The sequence below is a fragment of the Cyanistes caeruleus genome, chromosome 9 (assembly GCF_971803275.1).
Source record: "Cyanistes caeruleus chromosome 9, bCyaCae1.hap1.1, whole genome shotgun sequence".
NCBI classification, from domain to species: domain Eukaryota; kingdom Metazoa; phylum Chordata; class Aves; order Passeriformes; family Paridae; genus Cyanistes; species Cyanistes caeruleus.
This window is the reverse complement of record NC_141709.1, coordinates 160,265-173,204: the sequence shown is the minus strand read 5'-3', so window position 1 is coordinate 173,204 and position 12,940 is coordinate 160,265. Positions and strand designations below refer to the sequence as shown.

Sequence of the window (12,940 nt, the reverse complement as noted above, 5' to 3'; positions counted from 1 at the left end):
GTCTCCCCATTGTGTCCCCTCGTCGGGTGTCTGGTGTGTCACGGGTGTCTGGGTGTAGTTGTCCCGGAGCTGCTCTGCCCTGCTGCCCAGCCTGGCTGTAGGTGTACAAGGCCAAGTCCCAGGCCCCTGTAATTTAAACTTTGTGATGTAGGGTGTAGCTGGGGTCTAGAACATATTCCTAGATCAACACAAGATGTCTGGAGCTGTGAAGTTACCCTGCAGCGCTTTGACTTTTGTCTCAGCTCTCTTTCAGATGCGGACGGATGAAATCGGTGGCAGAGCGCCCCATCCAGGGTAAGGGGGTTCCCCCGAGAAGGTAAGTCAGTGTTTGTCTTTGCAGGGCAACTGGAACCGGTCCCTGTGTTACAGGTCTCCTCTTTGTCTTTATTTTTAGGAAATAGAGCCATCTAGCAGCAGTCAAGGTGAAGTGGGCAAGGTGAGCGTTGACCGGTGGAGGGAGGCTGTTGTTATCGCTGGGCTCTCAGTTTCAGGTGCGACGCCAAGCGTCCCTCCTTGTTTGCGTGCTTTAGGCGGTCCAGTCGCGTTTCGTCGAGACCCCGTCGCCAGCCGGCCGGCACGCCTGCTTCGCCGCTCCCGTGAGCCCTGCGGAAGCGTCACAGGGACCGCGTGACGGAGCCTTTTCCACGTAAAGGGGCCGTGTGGCTGGCCTTCAGGAAGGGGCCGAGGGCTTCCCGTGAGTTGGGGATGTCGGGGGGAGGAGCGAGGGCCTGTTCAAGTCTCAGCAACGCCACATCACTTTTTCTTCTCTTAACTCAGGCGCGCCCTGCGACGACGCTGCCTGGTCCCGGCGTGGCCGTATCGTGCGGCCTCAGGTCACGGCCGTTCGCAGGAGACCGTGAGTAGCGGAATTGTCGGGTTTTGGCCGACGCCCTACAAAGATCAGCTGCTGATTTTCTGTTTTATTTTTTGTAGCTGACCTGGAGATGATATCCTGGAGATGGCAGGAACTTTCTGGATGGCGAGGCGGCCTTCCTTGGCGCTCCGTGTGGATCCTCCCCAGCGGGCATTCGAGAGCATAGTCGATGACTGAGATCCGCAGAGTGGATGAAAGTTGGGACTAGTCGGGACTCGTGACTCGGAATATTTGAGTCAGCTTTGGGGACGGGGAGGTCCAGGCTGTGGCCCCTTAGGCCGCACGGTGGGAGAGCCTCACTTTTGTTCACAGTGCTGAGGTGTGCAGGACAGAGCAGCCTCAGGGTGCGTCGTTTCACTTGTCCATTGTGCCTTCTGTGTCTTTTGTGCCTCTCGTGTTGTATGTGCCTTCCCTTATCCCTTCTGGGGGCTTACCAGAAACCCTGACGCCGTTCTTAGCATCTCCAATCTCTGGGCTCCTCGGCTCGGCTGCTCTCAGAGGCCTTGGAATCGCGTCTCTTTTGAAAAGCATCCGATCGGATGTCTTTTAGATGTTTTCTTCCGAGCTGTGTCAACAGCCGTGCGCCGCGAGGATCCATTGTTGCGGCTTAGGACTTGAAGAAACGCAAAGATAGGTAGGGGACTGCGGCCATAAGATTCTTGAGCATCTGTCTTGGCAGTTCCTGGAGTTAATTGTTCAATCAGCATCTTCTTCCTCCCGGGTTCTGTGAGCTTCATCAGCTCGCCTTCATTCTCACCCAGCTCATCTCGTTCCGCATTCTCTCAGTCCTCGCCGCCGTTCTTGTGGCCCAGAGTTTTGTCTCCCCATTGTGTCCCCTCGTCGGGTGTCTGGTGTGTCACGGGTGTCTGGGTGTAGTTGTCCCGGAGCTGCTCTGCCCTGCTGCCCAGCCTGGCTGTAGGTGTACAAGGCCAAGTCCCAGGCCCCTGTAATTTGAAATTTGTGACATAGGTTTTACTTTGGAATCTAGAGGCTTTTCCTAGATCAACACAAGATGTCTGCATCTGTGAAGTTATCCTGCAGCGCTTTGAGTTTTGTCTTAGCTTTCTAAGCATTTTATTATTTGCTGCCCAATGTGGGGTTCAGAAGAGTAAGGAAAACCCATGCTGATTATGTTGTATTGGTGCTTAATGTGTGCTGGGATAAAGGACTTTGTAATGGTGTTACTTAAGTTCATGTCTCTCAGGGTGGAGGCCTTTATGTTGTTCTAGTCTCTGAGCTTTTTGGAGGTTTTAATGCCTTTCTTGTCCCTAAGTTTATTTTCTTATCCAAAAATAACTCCAATACTGTCCCTACTACATAACTTTCACAGTAAAAGAGAACAGATTACTATAGCTGTTATGCTAAGGTCAGTAATAATGATGGATAAAAACTTTATAAAAGTACTGAAATTTGTACCAAATAGCTTTAGTTTATTGTTTCTTTGGCCTACCCTACATCCCAATCCCAGTAACATGTTTTAAAAGTGTATTAGTAATTATACCCTGTTTATTAGAAGAGGAGCAAAAAACCCCACTACACTCTTTTTACTAATAATTCATACCCCATCATAAAAGTAAAACAAAACACAAAAAGCTATATAAAACCTAACACAACCCAATCTGCTTAAAAAAACCTCAACAGCTTACTAAACTGAAAACCATTCAATGAGCCCTAAGCATTACTAAAAACAACCTAACCACATCTCTACCTTCTAATTCATAAATAATAATCAATGCTCTATAAAAATAACTAAAGATTAACATTAACAATAAAAAAAATTAAACTACTAAAAAATAAGAAATCACTACAAAAACAAACTAACTGTAAAAATCCATCATATAATATATTCATATCCATCATATATATATTCATATCTCAAAAAATACAACTAATAAAAACCACCGAAGCAATAAACAGGTACATGCAACTACAAAAAAAAAAGATCAAAAATAAACTGCAGTTAACCATACAAAACCAAATTGTTCCTAACTCAATAATCTCATAATACCTTGAATCATCAAAATAAAAATACTATCTCCAAATAAACACAAAACCAAAAAATAAATTTAACCATAAACAATATTTTTCACATTAGCCATAAGTTTAAAACATACTACAATCAAACAAATGAACCTCCTCTAAGAAACAATAATCCAAATAGAAATATAAGAAACCTAACGAATTAGCTACATTACTGTACCCCCAAACATACATAAGCACTACATACTCACAATAATAAAAATACATCAATAAATAAATGAAAACCTACCCTATACCTCACACTGCTACTCAAAACATCATCCTTAACCTTAAAAAACAAGCCCTTTAAAAACATAATGCCCCTAAAAAATTAAATCAAACCATAAAACTCATTTCAAAAACAACCTTATCAACACCTCAACTAAAAAACATAATATTCAGTAAATATACCATATCCCCTATCATGCACCAAGTACAAAAAAAAAACCCAACAAAACTATTAAAAACCATTTTAAAAACATTAAATAAAAAAGTCTTTCAAATATTAAAAAACATCTAGCAAAAGCCACCTAATTCATTAACACCCCAAACTCCACCAAGCAAACTAACCCTACCCAATCTAAACCCTGGCATATCATTAACAAAACCAAAATCCCAGTAACAAATAAAAAATGTATTTAAAAAAGCAATTAAAATAAATTCCAGGTTAAATAGAAAAAACTCCATAAAATTGTCTTAACTCAAAAACCAAATGACACATGATAAATAATATGAAAAAATAACACAATGTATACCTCAAAAAATATATACCTCAAAAAAATCTAAGCATTAAATAAAAAATACGTATAAACCTCACTTTTTACTCAATATCTCTACTCTGTTGTACTCTGTACAACAAAACAAAAGTCTCCCTTACTTTGAATTAATTTTTAACAAACTAAAACAAAAAAATTCTCCAAACTATATATATTTTTTTCTTTCTCTTGAATCTATTCAAATGTACTCTAAACTAAAAACCCAAACACCAAAAACTCACACATCCAGCCCTCGGGGGTCTGGGCCTCAACGCTTTGCAACACCAAAAAAACTGATATATAACTAAACAAACAAAACTACACTTCCCAACAAGAACTTTCTAAATTGACCATCTCTTCAAACAACAAATAATTTTATTATTTATTATTCATTTGTTTATAATTATAAATACTTTACTCATTAAATAAACATTTTTTTCAATTTTCCTCCAAAGAAATCTTTTCCCAAACCAATTAAACAAAATAAAAAAAACACTTAAATTTTCTTTATTAAAAACCCTTTTCAAAACTTTTCTCCCAAATTTACCCTAAACCAGGAAAAATATCTCTTGTGCATTATACATATATCAATGTAGTATATAAATATATATTTGATAAAAATAGACATTAAAAAAATGTTTGATTACCATTTCAGGTAAAGGGGCTGTTTGGTGTTTATTAGGTTAGAGGTAGAGCTTTTAAATAAATAATGTAGAAATTAAAATGCACAAATCTATAAGATATAGACATAAAAAAGAAATATAAGTAATATAAACATAGACATGTAGATTAATATTAAATAAGATATATATATAGATGTTATATATGCTTATATGTTATATATGCTGCTTCATCCCCTACTGCAAGGTCACCGATGACAACAACACCCCTCCATGTTCACCAAAATCATATTGCCAATATTTCCAATAGATAGTACATACATCACGGCAGCCATGTAAATCCACCACACCGCATCAGCACATGCACACTGCTGTACCATCCACTAACCAACCCACACAGTCCTCCACATAAACCACACCTCATCAGCACATGCACACTGCCTTACCATCCAATAACCAACCCACACAGCCCTCCAAATAAACCACACCTCATCAGCACATGCACACTGCTCTACCATCCACTAACCAACCCACACAGCCCTCCAAATAAACCACACCTCATCAGCACATGCACACTGCCGTACCATCCACTAACCAACCCACACAGCCCTCCAAATAAACCACACCTCATCAGCACATGCACACTGCTGTACCATCCACTAACCAACCCACACAGCCCTCCAAATAAACCACACCACACAGGCCCACCAAAACACGTGTGGCACAGCATCCGGAAACCACACAAATGTACAGCACCGCGTTTGGCCAGAAATGCATGACCACAACCATTTTTAACCACAAATAAATGCACATCACCATATTCAAGCCAAAATGCATCTGCAGACCACCATATCGAACCAGAAATATACATGAACCACCATAGTTACCTAAAAATAAATGCACAGCACCAAATCTGAACCAGAAAAACACAACCACCACCATTCCACTGCTGCTGGAATGGAGTGGCTCTCTCAGGAGGATCCCGGTTGCTTCAGGGCTTTGTGTCCACAAAGGAAAGGCATGCAGAAGGCAACACCATCACCCCAGCCCTGTAGTCTGGACCTAGAAAGGCTTCCAATAAAGTAGGTGCTGCTGTCCAGGGCAGTTGGAGTTGTTCTGTGCCTTCTTTGGGGGGGAAGAGCAAAGGCTGAGGGGGACGGGGTGGAGACTGGGGGGCTCCCGTGTCCCTTGGGGCACGCCGAGGTCCCCGCCAGAGGGAGGGACACGCTGCGCTGGAGGAGCAAGGTGAGCGGGGAATGGGGAGGGCTTGTGCTGGGTACCCTTGCCCAGAGGGGACCCCAAGCTGCCAGGAAATTCCCTGGGAGGGCTGGGTGCAGAATCCAAAAACCTGTGGAGTTGTTCTGGTTTTTACGGTAGGTATTGGCAAGGGACAGGAATTGACCTCTCCAAATCCCCTTGGAAAGGAACCCCCTCTCTGTGCACTCCGTCGTTAGGGTTTTGTTATGTCAGGAACGGCTTAGGGTTAAGAAAGTGGGTTTTGTCTTTCCACCTCTTACTTCCCTGTAAAATGGGAGTGTATAAAACACATGTGTGCATCCCTGAGGTATTAAAATGCACCGAGAGAAATTTCTGGGCCTAAGGTCCATAGAGACGAGCGCGTTCTGCGCTCAGGGTTGAGTAGGGATTTATATTTTTGTCATTCTGACCTGTTAGCTGAAAGAATTGGGAGAGTTTCCAAGAGAAAGAAATGCAAATTTCAAAAAGCAGAACATTAGAAAGTGAAATATATAAATGTATACATGTAAAAATAAATATAGGGAAGCTAGGTAGATCTATATATAGAGAGAGAGAGCCATAAAAAAGAAAGAAATACAAGTAATCCAAGTCTAGACAAGTAGATTAATATTCAGTATGAAAACTATATGGATAGATGCTAATATAATATATTTTAATATCAGTTCTGTATGATATCTCTGTGTATAGATAAAGAAGATCAATATGATAGAAATAAATATTACAAAAATTTAAATGTAGGGTCCTTTTGTTATTTATTTGGATAGAGGCATGGCATATAGATGAATAATATAGAAATGAAAATATACACATCTATAATAAAGAAATAAATATAGGGAGATAGATAGATAGATAGATAGATAGATAGATAGATAGATAGATAGAGGGAGAGAGATAGATATAGCCATAAAAAAGAAATAAACACAAATTATCTATATCTAGACAAGGTGGTTAATATTCAATATGAAAAATATACGGATTGATGGTAATGTATTTTAATATCTGTTGTGCATTATATCTCTGTGTGTATAAATAAAGAAAATCAATATTATAGAAAGAGATATTATAACTCATTCAGTCAAGGGAATTACTGGTTTTTATTTGGTTACAGGCATGGCATTTAAATGAATAATATAGAAATGAAAATATACACATCTATAATAAAGAAATAGATATAGGGAGATAGAGAGAGAGAGCCATAAAAAAGAAGTAAATACAGATAATCTAAATCTTGAAAAGTCGATTTATATTCAGTATGAAAACTATATGGATAGATGCTAATATAATATATTTTAATATGAGTTATGTCTGATATATCTGTGTATAGATAAAGAAGATCAATATGATAGAAATAAATATTACAAATATTTGAATGTAGGGGCTTTTTGTTTTTTATTTGGATAGAGGCATGGCATTTAAATGAATAATATAGAAATGAAAATATACACGTCTATAATAAAGAAATAAATATAGGGAGATAGAGAGATAGATAGATAGATAGATAGATAGAGAAAGAGAGAGTGAGATATAGGCATAAAAAAGAAATAAACACAAATTATCTCTATCTAGACAAGCTGGTTAATATTCAATATGAAAAATATATGGATAGATGGTAATGTATTTTAATATCTGTTGTGCATTATATCTCTGTGTGTATAAATAAAGAAAATCAATATTATAGAAATAGATATTATAAATCTTTCAATCAAGGGAATTACTGGTTTTTATTTGGTTACAGGCATGGCATTTAAATGAATAATATAGAAATGAAAATATACACATCTATTATAGGGAGATATATATATATATATATAGAAAGAGAGCCATAAAAAAGAAATAAATACAGAAAATATACACATCTATAATAAAGAAATAGGTATAGGGAGATATATATATAGAGAGAGAGCCATAAAAAATAAATAAGTACAGATAATCTAAATCTAGAAAATTCGATTAATATTCAGTATGAAAACTATATGGATAGATGCTAATATAATATATTTTAATATTTGTTATGTCTGATATCTCTGTGTATAGATAAAGAAGATCAATATGATAGAAATAAATATTACAAAAATTTAAATGTAGGGGGTTTTTGTTTTTTATTTGGATAGAGGCATGGAATTTAAATGAATAATATAGAAATGAAAATATACACATCTATAATAAAGAAATGAATATAGGGAGATAGATAGATAGATAGATAGATAGATAGATAGATAGATAGAGCCATAAATAGAAATAAGTACCAGTAATCCAAATCTGGACAGGTAAATTAATAATCAGTATGAAAACTATACAGATAGATGGTAATGTACTGTAATATCTGTTATGCATTATATCTGTGTGTACAAATATAGAAGGTCAATATAATAGAAATAGATATTAAAAACATCTAAAACAAGGGTTTAATTCTTTTTTGATTTGGTTAGATGCTTAGAGGCAGGGCTTTTAAATGATTAATATAGAATTGAAAATATACACGTCTATAATAAAGAAATAAATATAGGGAGATAGATAGGGAGATAGATAGATAGATAGATAGATAGATAGAGAGATAGATAGATAGATAGATAGATAGATAGATAGATAGATAGAGAAAGAGAGAGAGAGATATATAGCCATAAAAAAGCAATAAACACAAATTATCTATATCTAGACAAGGTGGTTAATATTCAATATGAAAAATATACGGATTGATGGTAATGTATTTTAATATCTGTTGTGCATTATATCTCTGTGTGTATAAATAAAGAAAATCAATATTATAGAAAGAGATATTATAAATCATTCAGTCAAGGGAATTACTGGTTTTTATTTGGTTACAGGCATGGCATTTAAATGAATAATATAGAAATGAAAATATACACATCCATAATAAAGAAATAGATATAGGGAGATAAAGAGAGAGAGAGACAGAGAGCCATAATAAAGAAATAAGTACAAATAATCTAAATCTAGAAAAATCGATTAATATTCAGTATGAAAACTATATGGATAGATGCTAATATAATATATTTTAATATCAGTTATGTCTGATATCTCTGTGTATAGATAAAGAAGATCAATATGATAGAAATAAATATTACAAATATTTAAATGTAGGGGCTTTTTGTTTTTTATTTGGATAGAGGCATGGCATTTAAATGCATAATATAGAAATGAAAATATTCACATCTATAATAAAGGAATGTATGTAGGGTGATAGATTGGGAGATGTATAGATAGGGAGATAGATAGATAGATAGATAGATAGATAGATAGATAGAGAAAGAGAGAGAGAGATATATAGCCATAAAAAAGCAATAAACACAAATTATCTATATCTAGACAAGGTGGTTAATATTCAATATGAAAAATATACGGATTGATGGTAATGTATTTTAATATCTGTTGTGCATTATATCTCTGTGTGTATAAATAAAGAAAATCAATATTATAGAAAGAGATATTATAAATCATTCAGTCAAGGGAATTACTGGTTTTTATTTGGTTACAGGCATGGCATTTAAATGAATAATATAGAAATGAAAATATACACATCTATAATAAAGAAATAGATATAAGGAGATAGAGAGAGAGAGAGAGCCATAAAAAAGAAATAAGTACAGATAATCTAAATCTAGAAAATTCGATTAATATTCAGTATGAAAACTATATGGATAGATGCTAATATAATATATTTTAATATGAGTTATGTCTGATATCTCTGTGTATAGATAAAGAAGATCAATATGATAGAAATAGATATTATAAATCTTTCAATCAAGGGAATTACTGGTTTTTATTTGGTTACAGGCATGGCATTTAAATGAATAATATAAAAATGAAAATATACACATCTATAATAAAGAAATAGATATAGGGAGATATATATATATAGAGAGAGAGAGAGAGACATAAAAAAGAAGTAAATACAGATAATCTAAATCTAGAAAAGTCGATTAATATTCAGTATGAAAACTATATGGATAGATGCTAATATAATATATTTTAATATGAGTTATGTTTGATATCTATGTGTATAGATAAAGAAGATCAATATGATAGAAATAAATATTACAAATATTTAAATGTAGGGTCCTTTTGTTATTTTTTTGGATAGATGCATGGCATATAAATGAATAATATAGAAATGAAAATATACACATCTATAATAAAGAAATGTATATAGGGTGATAGATCGGGAGATAGATAGATCGGGAGATAGATAGATAGGGAGATAGATAGATAGGGAGATAGATAGATAGATAGATAGATAGATAGATAGATAGATAGATAGATAGATAGATAGACAGAGAGATAGATAGAGAGATAGATAGACAGAGAGATAGATAGATAGAGCCATAAAAGAAGAAATAAATACCAGTAATCCAAATCTGGACAAGTAAATTAATGATCAGTATGAAAACTATATAGATAGATTGTAATGTACATTAATATCTGTTATGCATTGTATCTGTGTGTATAAATATAGAAGATTAATATTATAGAAAAAGATATTAATTTTTTTATACAAGGGGCTTTTCTTTTTTTATTTAATTAAAGGCATGGCATTTAAATGAATAATATACAAATGAAGATATACACATCTATAAGAAAGAAATATATGTAGTGAGAGAGATAGATAGATAGATAGATAGATAGATAGATATAGATAGATAGATAGATAGATAGATAGATAGATAGATAGATAGAGCCATAAAAGAAGAAATAAATACCAGTAATCCAAAGCTGGACAAGTAAATTAATGATCAGTATGAAAACTATAGGGATAGATGGTAATGTACTTTAATATCTGTTATGCATTTTATCTGTGTGTACAAATATAAAAGATCAATATTATAGAAATTGATATTGAAAACAGTTAAAACAAGGGTTTAATTGTTTTTTATTTGGTTAGAGGCTTAGAGGCAGGGCTTTTAAATGATTAATATAGAAATGAAAATATACACATCTATAATAAATAAATAAATATAGGGAGATATATCTATGTATAAATTGAAATAAAAACCAAAAAACCCCCAAGTAATCTAAAACTAGACAAGTAGATTAATATTCAATATGAAAAATATATGGATAGACGTTCATATATTTTTATATTGATTATGCATTATATCTATGTGTAAAAATATAGATTAATATGATAGAAATAAATATTAATTACATTTAAATGAAGGGGTATTTTGTTTTTTATTTGGTTAGAGGCAGGGCTTGCTAAGTTTCGATGGGGGGTGGGTTTTGGGGCGTTCCTCGGAGAAGAGTTTTTGGAAGGGGGTTGCACACGTGGTTTCTTGCCTCGCTTCTCTGCACGTGCAGGGGCGCCCCCCCGCCCGCCCCGGGCTGAGCTGTGCGGCAGTGCTGCCGCCTTGTGGGCACAGAGCGGTACTGCAGCTGTGCGCCGAGGCGGGCGGGGCCGGGCCGAGCGGGGGCCGAGCAGGGCCGAGCCGATCCGAAGCGGAGGGGGCCGAACCGAGCCGCGGCAGGCCGGAAAAAGCCGAGCCGAAGTGGGACGGAAAGAGCCGAACCGAAGTGGGCCGGAAAGAGCCGAACCGAGCCGAGCCGAGCTGCGTCGGGCCCCCCCCCCCACCTCCGGAGCCGGCCGGGAGGACCCCGGCAGAGGCGTTGACTGGTTAATATTCAATATGAAAAATATACGGATAGATGGTAATGTATTTTAATATCTGTTGTGCATTATATCTCTGTGTGTATAAATAAAGAAAATCAATATTATAGAAATAGATATTATAAATCTTTCAATCAAGGGAATTACTGGTTTTTATTTGGTTACAGGCATGGCCTTTAAATGAATAATATAGAAATGAAAATATACACATCTATAATAAAGAAAGAGATATAGGGAGATATATATATAGAGAGAGAGAGCCATAAAAAAGAAGTAAATACAGATAATCTAAATCTAGAAAAGTCGATTAATATTCAGTATGAAAACTATATGGATAGATGCTAATATAATATATTTTAATATCAATAATGTCTGATATCTATGTGTAGAGATAAAGAAGATCAATGTGATAGAAATAAATATTACAAATATTTAAATGTAGGGGCTTTTTGTTTTTTATTTGTATAGAGGCATGGCATTTAAATGAATAATATAGAAATCAAAATATACACATCTATAATAAAGAAATGTGTATAGGGTGATAGATATGGAGATATATAGATAGGGAGATATATAGATAGATAGGTAGGTAGATAGATAGATAGATAGATAGGTAGATAGATAGATAGATAGATAGATAGATAGACAGAGAGATAGATAGATTGATAGATAGAGAGAGCGAGCCATAAAAGAAGAAATAAATACCAGTAATACAAATCTGTATTACAAGTAAATTAATGATCAGTATGAAAATTATATAGATAGATTGTAATGTACTTTAATATCTGTTATGCATTGTATCTGTGTGTATAAATATAGAAGATCAATATTTTAGAAAAATATATTAATTTTTTTAAACAAGGCGGTTTTCTTTTTTTATTTAATTAAAGGCATGGCATTTAAATGAATAATATAGAAATGAAAATATACACATCTATAATAAAGAAATAGATATAGGGAGATATAGAGACAGGGAGAGAGAGAGCCATAAAAAATAAATAAGTACAGATAATCTAAATCTAGAAAAGTCGATTAATATTCAGTATGAAAACTATATGGATAGATGCTAATATAATATATTTTAATATTAGTTATGTCTGATTTCTATGTGTATAGATAAAGAAGATCAATATGATAGAAATAAATATTACAAATATTTAAATGTAGGGGCTTTTTGTTTTTTATTTGGATAGAGGCATGGCATTTAAATGAATAATATAGAAATGAAAATATACACATCTATAATAAAGAAATAAATATAGGGAGATAGATAGATAGATAGATAGATAGATAGATAGATAGATAGATAGATAGAGCCATAAAAAAGAAATAAATACCAGTAATCCAAAGCTGGACAAGTTAATTAATGATCAGTATGAAAGCTATACAGATAGATATACAGATAGGTAATGTACTTTAATATCTGTTATGCATTATATCTGTTCGTACAAATATAGAAAATCAGTATAATAGAAATAGATATTAAAAACATTTAAAACAAGGGTTTAATTGTTTTTTGATTTGGTTAGAGGCTTAGAGGCAGGGCTTTTAAATGATTAATATAGAAATGAAAATATACAGGTCTATAATAAAGGAATAAATATAGGGAGATATATCTATATGTAATTTTAAATAAAAACCAAAAAAAACCAAGTAATCTAAAACTAGACAAGTAGATTAATATTCAATTTGAAAAATATATGGATAGACGTTCATATATTTTTATATTGATAATGCATTATATCTATGTGTATAAATATAGCTCAATTTGATAGAAATAAATATTAATTAC

At 34.4% G+C, this 12,940-nt stretch overlaps 1 long non-coding RNA gene across 2 annotated transcripts in view; it reads left to right on the top strand.

Moving 5' to 3' along the window:
- LOC147651400 (uncharacterized) overlaps positions 1-12,940 on the top strand; it is a 132,537-nt gene that overhangs the window by 6,978 nt on the left and 112,619 nt on the right. Inside the window, exons 3-7 of one of the 2 annotated variants that reach the window (XR_015273865.1) lie at positions 243-316; positions 395-436; positions 531-694; positions 778-856; positions 934-1,793. This is a non-coding gene — a long non-coding RNA (uncharacterized LOC147651400). Of the gene's footprint in view, positions 1-242; positions 317-394; positions 437-530; positions 695-777; positions 857-933; positions 2,295-12,940 lie in introns of those variants that run through there. The other variant, XR_015273866.1, reaches the window with a different exon arrangement.